Here is a 13,588-nt window from a genome sequence, read left to right as displayed (position 1 = left end):
TTAATTATGTATTTTATTGATATACCGTGTTATAATAAAAAAATATAGTACGATTATTGTAGGATAGAAAAATCGATTTCTCTAACTACGTATTGATTACAAATACAGTATACTTTATGAAAACTTATTTAGTGTGTTTGGTTTCAATTTTTTTAATTTAGTTTTTTAAAAATTAAATTATTTGTTTTTCATATTTTTTTTAGTGAATATTTTAAAATTTTAAGAAATTTTTTATTTTTTTAAATGTACTTTACTTAGATGTATCTAAATAGTAAATTATTTATGAAAAAACATTTTGAAAAATTAATAAATATACAAAAATATGAAAAATGTATTAAATTTTCATATTTTTTTTTATATTTTAGGTATTTAGTGAATTTTTTTTTAAAAATTAATAAATATTATACTTTTTAAATATATTTATATTAAGTGTATCTAAAAATTAAAAAAAGATAAAAAAAAGAAATGTCAGATTTTTTAAAAAGTAAATTTTAAAAATTAAAAATAAATAGAGTGATTAGGTGTTTCAAAGACCACACGTGTCTCTACTATCCCAACCAATCACTAATTGACTTGTCTCTCTACTGTTTCCCATCATTAACATAAATTAGTGAGCCGCAATCAACCGCAAAGCAATAATGCCACATTCCTGAATTTGAAATCCTCCATAAAATGACTCTTTAGTACATTACTGAGTCCACAAGTGCCATTTATATATTGCTCTACATCACCCAGATTATTAGAGTTGTTAAACATACTGGAGTGAACCCGCAAAAGAGTGGCATAGTAATCTTCTATCAGGACCTATTTTTTGGACGAAAAATGCTTGGGAGCACTAATTAGTGCTCCCACTAATTAGGTGGCAGTGGGTCCCGTCATTAATGATGTGATGTTTTGGTCTTGGAGTTGTATTTTTTTTTTTTTTTTTTTACTTTTTTAATGCATTAGTGCTATTAGTGGTGATGTTTTTAGTGGGATGAATCATTGTTGTTTTTTAGACCAATCACATACGATTTGACTGAAGTGTTTTGAGAAGTTAATAAAAAGTTAACTTTTTAAACTTATTTTGTTTTTTTATGAATAAATTATGTAAGAGATGATATAACTAAAAATAAGTAAAAAATTAGAAACTAACTTTTTATCAGTTTCTCAAAAGATTCCTATATGGCCGTGCCCCTGCAGCATCAAATAACTTCTCATTCTCATGTACAGATTGACTGTTGATGAGTTGTTCTAACCCCACACTGGTCACCATCACTACAGCAGCAAACTGTGAACCCGACAAGTGGTTATCTCTTGAGTTCGTATTGATGTCTTTTAAGTTTTTTTTTTCTCTTCAAAACATCTTTCATCATGTAATTATTGTTTAATTACTTTAAGTAATCGTCATTATCAAATCAATATTGCTTCATATTCAATTTTTTAAACAAATGTAAACATACACAAATGTATATATAGGTGGTGTTTGGGGAGTTTAGGACTTGGTTTTTTTTTTTTTTTTTTTACAAAAAAGACAAACTTTTTGCAAAATCAAAAAAAAAACACATCCAAACAAAATATCACATCTAACTCCATAATCATTTCACTTTTTCTCTTACAAATATCACATCCAACCATAAAAAAATCTAACTATTTTTCCAAGCACAAAAAAAAATTTCTCTAATAATATCTTACAACTAAAAAAACTTACATAAAAACTCACTTCCCAAACACCCACATATAATCCTCATTTAGCATAAAGTTTTTTGAGACTAAAAGGTTAAAATAGTCATAAAAAAATAAAATAAACTAAAAAGTCAAGAAGACAAAATGTCATATTTTAAACAATAATCATTTTATTTTTTTCTCACAATAGTCAAAAAAAATAAAAAAATATAACTCAAATAAAACTTTTTAGCTCAGGCTAAGTTGTCATTTGGCTAGGGCTTTTTTAATTAACTTTTTGAGTTGAGACTTTTTTAACTTGGGACTAAAAAGTTCGTTTTGGATTAGCTTTTTTGATTTTTTTTTTTTTGACTTTCATAAGAGAAAAAATGAAATAATTATAATTTGAATGTGAAATTTTATTTTATTGACTTATTTAGTCTATTTTGTATTTTTTTAAAAACTACTTCTTTTATCAAACAAAACCTGAAATAATTATAAAAAAAACCAAAAAATTTGAGTTACGAGACATTTTCCAAATTAAAAACAACTCACTCCCAAAAGGAAGAGTGATGCAAGGTATCCCTAATTTTTGTGGCTCAACTTAGCTCAAATGATGTGGCTTGATGATGTAGTGATAATGTGGGGGATGATGTGGAAAATTATTATTGTTATAGTTTTTTATTTATTTATTTATATTTTTTATTTTATTTATTATTATTATTATTATTATTTTATTATTTTATTTTTTATTTTATACTAAACCTAATTGTTCTTGATAATATACAATTTCTTCAGATATTTTATCAACTATTTTTCTAGTAATTTTTATATCTTTAGCAGTACTAGTACTTAGTTGATTTTGTAAAAATTTACGACGTTGGTGACAATTTGCTATTAATATTATTACTTAATTACAATCTAACAACAGGTCTTGGATATAAAAATGGTGATAAAAAAAACTCATAAAAAGGAAAAAGTTTTAATTGTTTTGATTATAGGCCCACTATGTTTCCAAAATAAGAACAGTATCTAAAGATTTTGACCATTACCTGAACGTAGGGCTCTGGCGTTGGCAAGCTTCCAGTTTACAGAGGTAGCTACCCTCAACCTTTCCTTTCTTAAATCAAGCTCAGCACAGATCTATTTCGTTTCCTACCTCAGACCGTAACTTCAGAAACTGTTTCTTTGATTATACAGGAGACCTAAGATCAACAACTTGATATACAGTAATAACACACTTTCTTCTAAAAATGAAAAACTTTTTTATTTATTGAACAAAGATTTACAAGGAAATGGGTGTCTATAGACTGTTGGATTACTAAAGTATTGTTTGTTCTAAGAAGGCCTGAGAACCAGACTTCTTTGTTAGTGTCAAGTATACTCTAAGTAATCTGTCCCATTTTTCTCTCCCTCAAGGCCTTTATACAGGCACCTTGTGGACTTCTAAGTCCGGATTTCAACCTGTTCTGTACAATATTTTATATATTATATTTTATTGTTACTAGAAGACAAACAAGCAGATGGCATGGCTACATGCTAATTTATTTATTAACAAGAGACACTTGGTGGGGTAGTCACATGGAAGTGTAGTCTTCAACCCATGGTTTGCCAAACTGCCCATGGTTTTGTTCACCTATTGCATTGTCTAAATTCCACACCCTTTCATCACCCATGATATTACTAAGATCATAGTTCTCATCATACTCTCCAAACATCTCATCCCATCCTTCTAGATCTTGTTCCATAAGATATTTCTCCAGAATTTTACATCCTCTTTTAGATAAATATGCCCCCGATTCTACTCATTCCAAGTAATCATATACTGATTCATAAGGCAATCCTGGAACAATTAATTTTTCTGCCAAGGATAGTGTTATGGAAAACGTAGTTCTTCCATAATGAACTAATTTGAATCTAACCCGTGCTAATTCTGTAGTTTCGTGAGATATTAAGAAAAATCCTCTCGCCTTTGCTTCTCTTGGATCTAATATAAAAGGTTCATCCCAATCTTGGAACCAATCACATTTGTAAGGGATTACGTCTTTCTTGTCTTTGACTTTTATCAAATAATGAGCTGCATTTAGACGTTCATCCTTTACCTCTATTTGGGTAGTTGTAAATGTGATGGGTGCCATGCTTGGATATTCTTCAAAGACTTTATAAATTCTTCTAAACATGAATTGTTGGAATTTGGTGAGTTGAGTGAACATAGTACTTTGTGGGTGAGGTGGAACATCGAATGTATTAATTATTCCTAATTTCCACATTTGAACCAAAGGATCTTTTGGGCTGATAACCTTGTCTGGATTGAATGAAACTTTTAACATTCTATAACTGTACAATGTGGTTCGTCCGTTGAAATTGCACTACTAAGTTTCCAAATAGGCAACACATTTTTCATACCATTTCAGAAATAGCTTAAGAAATGTACATTTTTTTATTTTATTGTCACGACCCAAACCCAGCCCTATGGGTTTAGCACCGTAACCGGCCAGTAATCCGAGATTACCGAAGGCCTGCAGAACAGAAGAACAGTAAAACAGAGTACATGGCCTGGCGGAAGCCAAAACAGTAAATAAACAATGTCCAATGAGCTGTGACAGTCTGTATGCAAAAAGACTTTCCAACCATATTTACATTCAGTGGAAAGGTATACACAACATATATACAATCATTCAGAATAGGGACTTACTCCCTATATAACAGTACAGTAAGCATTCGGTCTATACAAAACAGTAAGACAGTACAGAAGGGGGAATTGTAAAACACCCCTAAGCCTTAACACGATAGGCTCGGAACCTCGTAGTGAGGCACATAGGCTGGCTTGACAAAACTGGAGTAACCCTGACGCTCCTAGCCGCGGTCTGGTGCCTGAACACCTACATATATATAAGAGCAGTGAGCTAAAGCCCAGTGAATAACATAATGCGTAAAGGGGTTAAGAATGAATGTCCTTACAGTAATGAAAACAGTCCATTTAAACAGTATTTCAGTCGTTCAATCAGTACAGTCATATGTGGTACACCCATTAGCATAACAGTAGGTCTTAAAAGACCGAACAGTAATGATGGCCATCAGTCAGTAAACAGTAGTGGTTCCAACAAGGGAACCGACAGAGAATTCTGTCACAGTAACAGTAAATAGTAGGTGCTAAGGATGCCACAATACAGTTCAGAATATAGGACATACATTCATTCAGTTAACAGTAAATCAATTCAGAAAACAGTAGGGGTGGGCAGCGGGTTATCCGACTCGCACAACCCGCCCGAACCGATCCGAACCGCACGTTTATGGGCGGTTTCGCAAATACATTAGGGTAGGGTGCGGTTTGAAAAATGAGAGAATTTCGGGTTGCGGGCGGGTTGCGGGTTTTACCCGTACCCGACACAACCCGCCCGCATTATATATATATATATATTTTTTAAGAAAAAACTGAGCCGTTCATCTAAATTTTTTTTGGCCCAAACAAATCTGGACCGTTTAAACAAAACCTAACCTAATCTCTCAAAACATATCTCTCATTTCATTTCATTTCACTCTCTCACCTCACCACCGTTGTTCTTCTTCTCTTCCATCTCTGTGTTTGCGAGAAGCGACCACCGATCGGCGATCACACTCATCATCTCAGGCATCTATCTCTCTCAGCAAAGCAACCACTGACCACTCTTATCATCTCAGGTAAGCATCTCTCAAAAACATCTTCATTCTCACAGTTCTCTTCTCATTTCACTCTTGTTCTTCCATCTCTCTCTCTCTCTCAGCGAAACGACCGATTCCATCTCTCTCTCTCAGCGAAGCACCGATCGACCTTCGGCAACTCTCAGGTAAGTCTCTGTCTCGATCTCTCTCTCTCTCTCAGCGAAACAACGATTCCATTCCATCTGATCTGTGTTGATATTTTTTTTTTTTGATAAATAATGATCTGTCTATGTTGATATTCAGCAAAAATCTGATTTGATCTGCTTCAGAGTTGGATAGTTGGATGATCTGTGTTGATTTTTTTGATCTGTGTTGAACAGTAGACAATCTGATCTGATCGATTTAGATTTGATTTGTTTGTATCCATCTGATCTGTGTTGATTTTTTTTTTTTTTTGATAAATAATGATCTATCATGAAGGGTTATTTTCTGTAAATATTTTTTTTGATAAATATTTTTTTCATCATTATTTTTTTTTTGATAAATAATGATCTGTCATGATAAATATTTTTTTTGATAAATATTTTTGATAAATATGCGAAATTACTGTAATATTCTCAGGCATTTTCTGTTATTTTCTTCCATCTCTTTCATACACATAATTTATAATTCCTAACATTATTTCAATTAAATCAGAATTAATTGTAGATCCTTAATTATTTATTGCAATTCCTAACAACTTAATCTAATTTTAATTTAATTATATTTTAGATCAATTTTTAATTATATTTTATATTTTAGATCAATCCTTAATTATAATTTTATTTTAATTAATATCTTAATTTAATTTTAGATTTGGAGAAGATGAGAATATAATTATATTTTTGTTGTGTTAATTTCACTTTATTTAAAAAAAAAAAAATCTAGCTCACTCTAAAATAAGGTGTGTGTGTGTGTGTGATAGAACTTCCATTAGTTTAGATGGAAAAACAAACAATAACACTTTAATCCAAAATTACATGGGAGATTTTTTTGGCTATATTGAACCATGAGGGGATAAATCGACGAGCGATTGAAAAACGGTTGCCAAAATCTTCATTTTAAATCAAATTTTGATGAATTTTGTATCATTGAAAAACTCTTTGAAAATTATATAGAAAAGTTGGACGATTTTAAAAATCACTAAAAAATTCACATAAAATTCATAAGAAATCAATTAGTATACAAACATGGAAGTTAAATCAATTAGTATCCATCACATTGAGACTAGATTCTCAAATGAATATACAATTTGGAGTTTGTACTATTTGTCATGTGAATTAAATAAACACTTCCAATCTGTTTGTTCTATTTGTTTATTTAATGTCTGTAAAATTGATTCTGTGATTGTATTTTTGTAATCCAGTTTAAATGGAGGATAGTATTCAATCTCCCGCAATCAATCTTGTACCTCCGGAATCCACTAATTCTCAAATGAATCCTCTCTTAGTCGAACCCGAACCTGAACTTGAACCTAAGCCTCCTAGACCCCCAAAGAGAAAGAGTGAGAGTAGTGGAGGGGGGAGAGCACCATCCACAGTTTGGGATCATTTTGACAAAGTTGTAGGGACCGATGGGAAGCGTAGAGCCGTATGTAAATATTGTAAGAAAGAGTATATGGCTGACTCTAGAACTCATGGGACTAGTAATTTGAGGAGTCATACACCCAATTGTAAAGAATATCCAAATAGGGATACAGATGGTCAACAAACACTAAATCTTAAACCGAAGCAAAATGAAGAGGGTGTTGAGGTTGTAGCAACAATTTTTAATTTTGATACTTGTAAAAGGGCTCTTGCGGAGATGGTGGTCATTGATGAGTTGCCATTTAGATTTGTGGAGGGTGTTGGGTTTAGAAGATTTTGTAATGTCATGCAACCCAAATTCACACCAATTCCCTCTCGTCAAACCATATCTAGAGAAGTGCTCAATATATTCAAGAATGAAAGGGATAAGTTAAAGAAGGCCATGAAGGGTCGTAGAATTTGCTTTACTACGGACACTTGGACATCTATTCAGAATTTGTGTTACATGTGTTTGACTGCTCATTTCATTGATGATAACTGGAAACTTCAAAAAAGAATCATAAATTTTTAACAAGTTGAGGATCACAAAGGAGAAACATTGGGTCGAAAAATTGAGTCGTGTTTGATTGAGTGGAACATTGATAGCATATTCACCTTAACAGTTGATAATGCTAGTTCAAATAATCTTACCATTCAATATTTGAAAACGATAACCAAAGATTGGAAGGGGACTATTTTGCAACATGAGTTTATTCATATGCGTTGTTGTGCACATATTCTTAATCTCGTTGTGAGTGATGGGTTGAAAGAAATGGATGATTCTATTGCCAACATTAGACTTGCGGTGAGATATGTGAGGTCTTCTCCTCATCGGCATGATGTTTTTAAGAAGTGTGCGGCCACACTCAAACTTGATTCAAAAGCTCTTGTATGCCTAGATGTACCAACTAGGTGGAACTCTACCTATTTGATGTTAGAGGCTGCCGAAAAGTATGAGAAGGCTTTTAATCGATTGAAGTTTGTGGATTCCAACTTTGAACCTTATTTCAATGATGTTGATGGTGGCATAAGAAGAAGTCCGAATGAGTTGGATTGGAAAAAGTGTAGAATTTTTTTGAGGTTTCTAAAATTATTTTATGTTGCAACCAAGAAATTTTCGGGGTCTCTCTTTGTTACTTCCAATGCTTTTTACAAAGAGATGTTTGTCATTGAAAGCAAAATTAACCAATTAATTTTGGAGGAGGATGATACTTTGAGCACAATGGCCAAGACTATGAAGCTAAAGTTTAGCAAGTATTGGGGGGATGGAAGCAAAATCAATTTGTTGTTGTATGTTGCGGTGGTTCTTGATCCTACCAAAAAAATGACATACTTGGAGTTTTGTTTTTCCAATTTATTTCTTGGAGATAATAGGAAGGTGGAAGAGATGGTAGACAAGGTTAAGAGTTGCTTGAGTCGTTTGTATAGCCATTATGTCACACTCTATCCTTCAAATGAGAAACTTCCAAGTGTGAGTGAAGTTGTGAATATGGTGGAAGATGATGATGATGATGATCCCTATTCTTTAGTTGACTCCCAATTTAATTCTTATTTAGAGGGGCGATGCACTAGTGGATCTAAGTCGGAATTGGAACAATATTTATCCGAGGTTGAACATTTTGCAAAGAATCAAACATTTGAGATTTTGGATTATTGGAAGTTGAATGCAACCAAATATAGGGTGTTATCACAACTTGCTAGGGATGTGTTGGCCATGCCTATTTCTACCGTTGCATCGGAGTCGGCTTTTAGTACGGGAGGGCGTATTCTTGACCCATTTCGTAGTTCACTCTCGCCTTCTATGGTTGAAGCTCTTGTATGTACTCAAAATTAGCTTCGAAGCAACCTTCCAATTTCTCTTCGAAAGGCAATGGATGATGTGGAAGAATTTGAGCAATATGACTCGGGTAAATGAGAATTTATTTATCTTTATTTTAATTTGTATTATTATTCATTTTCTAATGTAAGTTTTAATAATCTTCTCTTCTTGACTTCTAATTAGGTACTTTGGAGTCAAGCTCATCTTCAACTTCAACCTATAATGTTGATGCTATAATTGATGTCTAATATCCATTTGGTCATTGGTAATTTTTTCATATCAACACATTTTCTTACTATATTGAGATGCAATATATAGACATTTGTTTATTTTTTCATTTCTTACTATCTATAATTGAAGATTAAAGTTTATATTTTTTTAATTTGTTTGTGTAGGGTTCATCAACCAAATGCATGGAATTAGAATTGGAATTTGCGAAAGTTGAATTGGATATGATTCATGAAGATGAAGTTTGATATCTTAGAAGTATTTTAATTTTATTTCATGGGTTTGTATTGAATGAAGTTTATGTTTGACAACATTTTTTTTTTTTAATTGCGTTTGGTTTTGGATGAATGTAACTTAATGAATTTTTATTTTTTTTTTTGCATTTTGGATGAAAGTAAGTTAATGAAGAATTACTCTTTTTTTTTTTTTTTTTGGAGGTTAGGAATGATGAATGTTGAATTTTTAATGTAGGATTTTCTTATTTGGATTATGAATGATGAATGTAGGATAGGATGAATGCAAGTTAATATGATAGAATGCAGATTTTGAATGATTTGTTTAGGTTATGAATTGAATTTGTTGTGTTTTTTATTTTATAAGTTTTTTTATAAGTTTTAGTTCATTAATTATTAATGTTGGAGTATTTTAGAAAATATGAGAAAAAAGGTCCAAAATAAAGATTGACAAAATGGGAGAAAAAAAAAAGTTTAAAAATAATTTTTTGGAAAAAAAGTTCAAACCGCAAACCGTCCGCAACCGCCCGCAAAACCGCGAACCCTATCCGTACAACCCGCAAACCGCATTGCGGGCGGTTGCGGGTCGATTTTTCCCCAAACCGCATAGATGCGGGCGGGTCCAAACCGAACCGCAAACCGTCCAAACCGAACCGCGGACACCCCTAGAAAACAGTACAGTTCAGTTGTTCAGAAGATAATCATTTGTGAACATATCTTTACACAATCGTTACTCACAGAGTTGGGCTACAGTATGCTAGAGCGTGTCTCCCCAGTCGCCAACCCTACACAGTTAACAGATTGAACACACTAAGCTACACAGCTGGGAAAGATAATAACTTAATCCCTAATTTGCCTCGGTGTGTTCTACATCTACGCCCTCATGAAGATGTCTTAAACTAGGCCTAAGAGTGCCTAGAATGGGATGAGGATGCAAAGATGCACGGTTAAAAGCATTTTCAAATTTTTTAGAAAAACAGAGTCCCGCTCGAGCGCGGTTTCCCCGCTCGAGCGGTCATGCAACAAAGGTACACGCTCGAGCGTCAACTTTCCCGCTCGAGCGTACTGTAAAAGTACTGGATAGATGAAATCTCCGCTCGACGGACGCTCGACGCCCGCTCGATCGTGAGACACATGCCTCCGCTCGAGCGCCCAATCCTCCGCTCGAGCGGACTGTAAAACAATGCAGAGAAAATACTGGATGCTCGGATTCCATGCTCGCGCGCCACTTTCTACGCTCGAGCGGGAGTGCAAAATCTGGAAAAACCCAGATTGCACCACCAAGCTCAACTCACATTCAAATGCATCAAAACCAATCCTCTTGGGCCCATTTTCTGGAAAACATTTATATACACATGGAATAACATGGTTCAAAGCTCAATTTGAGAAATCAAAGCCCAAGGGTGTTTAATTCAAACCCAATTTCAAACCATTTTCAAGAACAGGATGAACATGCAAACATGCATGAATTCAAATCAATTCAAAGCTTCAATTTGATGCTCTAAGGAGCCAATTGTTTCCAAAACATGATGAAATCATGGACTTAAACATAATTGTGAGCATGCATGTAACATTTTGCCATGAAAACAACTCAACATCTACAATACAAACATGCATGCAAGGAAAGAGCTTCAATTCACCATGTAAGAGCCATAACTTGGCTCAAGGCTACAATTTGCTATAAATCATGCAAGAATCACTTAAACTCAAGAACAAAAGGGCAATTACTCTACCTTAGGTCTTCAATGCAAGACTAGAAGCTCAAATTAGCAAGCTATACTTCAATTCTTCAAGCAATTCTACCAATGAACTCAAGATCCACTCAATTCTCTCTCATTCTCTATCTTGGTCGGTTGAGTCTAAGGAATGAGCTGATGAAATGTGTATGTATGAGTGTAATGAGGCTCAAAGATGATTCAAGTAGTGGGCCACTTAAGTGGCATTAAGGTAATTAAGTCAAATTATGCAATCTATCAATATTTAATCTAATTCAATCATACCTAATCAGTTTTCAGATAAATACACCATAAGATCACATCAATTATGAGGATCATAAAACATCAATCAATTCTCGGTTTGGCCGCCGATAAAGCCTTCAATTAGCAGTTTAAACGTAAAACGTGAACAGATCAAGTAAACAATCAAACAGATAGAATACAGATTAACACACATACTCAGTCAATTCAGTTCCAGTTTTCAGTCAGTCAGTTCAGTACTTTAATCAGTTCAATTATCAGTCATATTCAGTTCAGTTTGACGGTAATCAATGTTTATCGGTAAGCAGTGATGAGGGTTATTACATTTGTCTTGGAGGTCAGTGAGGAGTTGAAGAAACGAATATAATACTTCTAATCATGAAAAGGTTTTTGCTACTAAGTGGGTCATTCTAATAAGCTCGTTCATAGAACAGCTCTTTCCTGCAGCCTACATTTTTCTAATAATTTTAGCACTGTCTTGTGTCACCAAGTCCAGCACTTCTTGAGTTTCTGCCAGGAGTGTTTCCTTCTCTGGCAGTGTAAGTCTTGTGGATGTGGATGCCATCTGCAAATTCTCGAGTTAGAGTATCTGCTATATAATTTTTATTACCATTAATATGTTCTATATCAAAAGTAAATTGTTTTAACCAAAATTGCCATCGTAAAGCCTCCCTTACGTCTGCATGTTAGATAAATTCTCATTTATGAAACCTAGTAGGCCTTTGCAATAAGTTCTTATTAAAAACGGTTTTGGTGCCAAAAATATTTAAAAAATTTCTATTCCTTTTACTATGGCTAATAATTCTCTTTCCATAGTAGAATAATTACATTCAGCTTCATTAAAACTTCCACTACAATAACTACATAATTGATTATTTCTTTTATTTTCAAAATGTGCGCCAGTGATTGTTTCTTGCATTAGTTTTTAGTACAAGCTCATCATTTTCATTAGGAAGAGTTAGGGTAGGTAAATTTTTACAATTTTCTTTTAAGAATTTTACTAGGGTGAAGTTGGCTGAGTTCCAAGTCCAGCTCTCATTCATTTTTAGTTTCTTTTGAAAAGGTTTTTTTTTTTTTTGGCTAAGTCTTTTATAAAATCTGAGGCACATCCTAAAAATCTTTCTAATTGTTTTCTATCCGTGATTTTATCAGGAAATTTATTAATTTTTTCAAGAACATGACTTTGCATTTTTATTGTTCCTCCTTTGATTTCAAGTCCTAAAAATTCTATTTCATTTTGTGTATACAAGCATTTCTTTTCACCTAATATTATTCCATGTTTTTCACATTTTCCTGTTATTATTTTAATATCTATTCTATGTTGTTCTATGGATCTGGAAAAAATTAAAATATCATCTATATATATATAAGACAAATATTATTCAATTCTTTAAAAATGTCATCCATTCTTCTTTGAAATATTTGAGGTGCATTTTTTTAACCTGAATGGCATTACAAGCCATTTATAATGTCCTTGCGGTGCACTAAAGGTTGTTAGTGGGATGTTGTCTTTATCTATTTTTATTTGCCAGTATCCATTTTTACAGTCCATTTTGGAGAACCAAGAGGCGCCCTATATTCTGTTGAGAAGGACTTGGCTATTTGGAATAAAATAACCATATCTTTTAGTATTATCATTTATTTTTTTGTAATTTATCACCATTCTAGCCTTTTCTCTTTTAACCTTAGCATGATTTCTGACCATAAATGCTGGACAACTATGTGGGCTTTCACTATCTCTAATTAATCATTTTCGTTTTAGATCTTCTAGCTCTTTTCTGAATTCCTCTATATCATTATAAGTATAGACCATTTGTTTTACTCTAATTATTTTATTAGGATCGATTAAGTCTATTTTAGCTATACTTTTATCTTTATGCCAAAATTTTAACGGATCTTCACCATATAAATTTTTGCATCTTTCTTCTTGTTCTTTTTGAATTTCTTCTTGAATACTAATTTCTTTAATATTTAGTGCAGTTTCGCGCCTAGTTAGAGAGATTACCTCCTCACCACGCTTTCTGCGTACGAAATCAATATTGTGATGTATAATAGCCGCTTTTAGTTTTAAGACTTCAATTGGCTTATTGTTATTTGTAAATATAACAGAGTGTAATGTTTGTGTACAAGAGTTGTATAATCTTTGAAAATTATTGTCTATAAGAGCATCTCCAATGATATTAGGCATTTTACCTATCTAAATATTACTATAAAGTATGCATTTTATTTTGCCTATCAACGATTTCATGTTTCTGCTCCAACCATGCTCTTTATTTTAGCTATTCATCCAAATACTATTAACTTTATAGAATGCCACGTCAGCAACAAAGATGGAGGGAAATAATCTTAATGATTAAATACATTTTGCCTAGCCTTGAAGGCTAGCTACATGTAGCTAGTGAATGTGAGCTGAGCCAAAATGCCTAAGCATATGCCTAGTGC

General features: G+C 33.0%; 1 long non-coding RNA gene across 1 annotated transcript; it reads left to right on the top strand.

Annotated features, from left to right (window-relative positions):
* Positions 1-4,885: 4,885 nt before the first annotated feature.
* LOC145805845 (uncharacterized) lies at positions 4,886-7,714 on the top strand. Its single transcript, XR_014348001.1, has 3 exons — positions 4,886-5,325; positions 5,409-5,471; positions 6,692-7,714. It is a non-coding gene; the product is annotated as an uncharacterized LOC145805845 (long non-coding RNA).
* Positions 7,715-13,588: the final 5,874 nt, after the last annotated feature.

Source organism: Camellia sinensis, chromosome 13 (assembly GCF_055761805.1).
Source record: "Camellia sinensis isolate YWXY chromosome 13, ASM5576180v1, whole genome shotgun sequence".
Lineage (NCBI taxonomy): Eukaryota > Viridiplantae > Streptophyta > Magnoliopsida > Ericales > Theaceae > Camellia > Camellia sinensis.
This window is presented reverse-complemented; position numbering and strand designations above follow the sequence as displayed.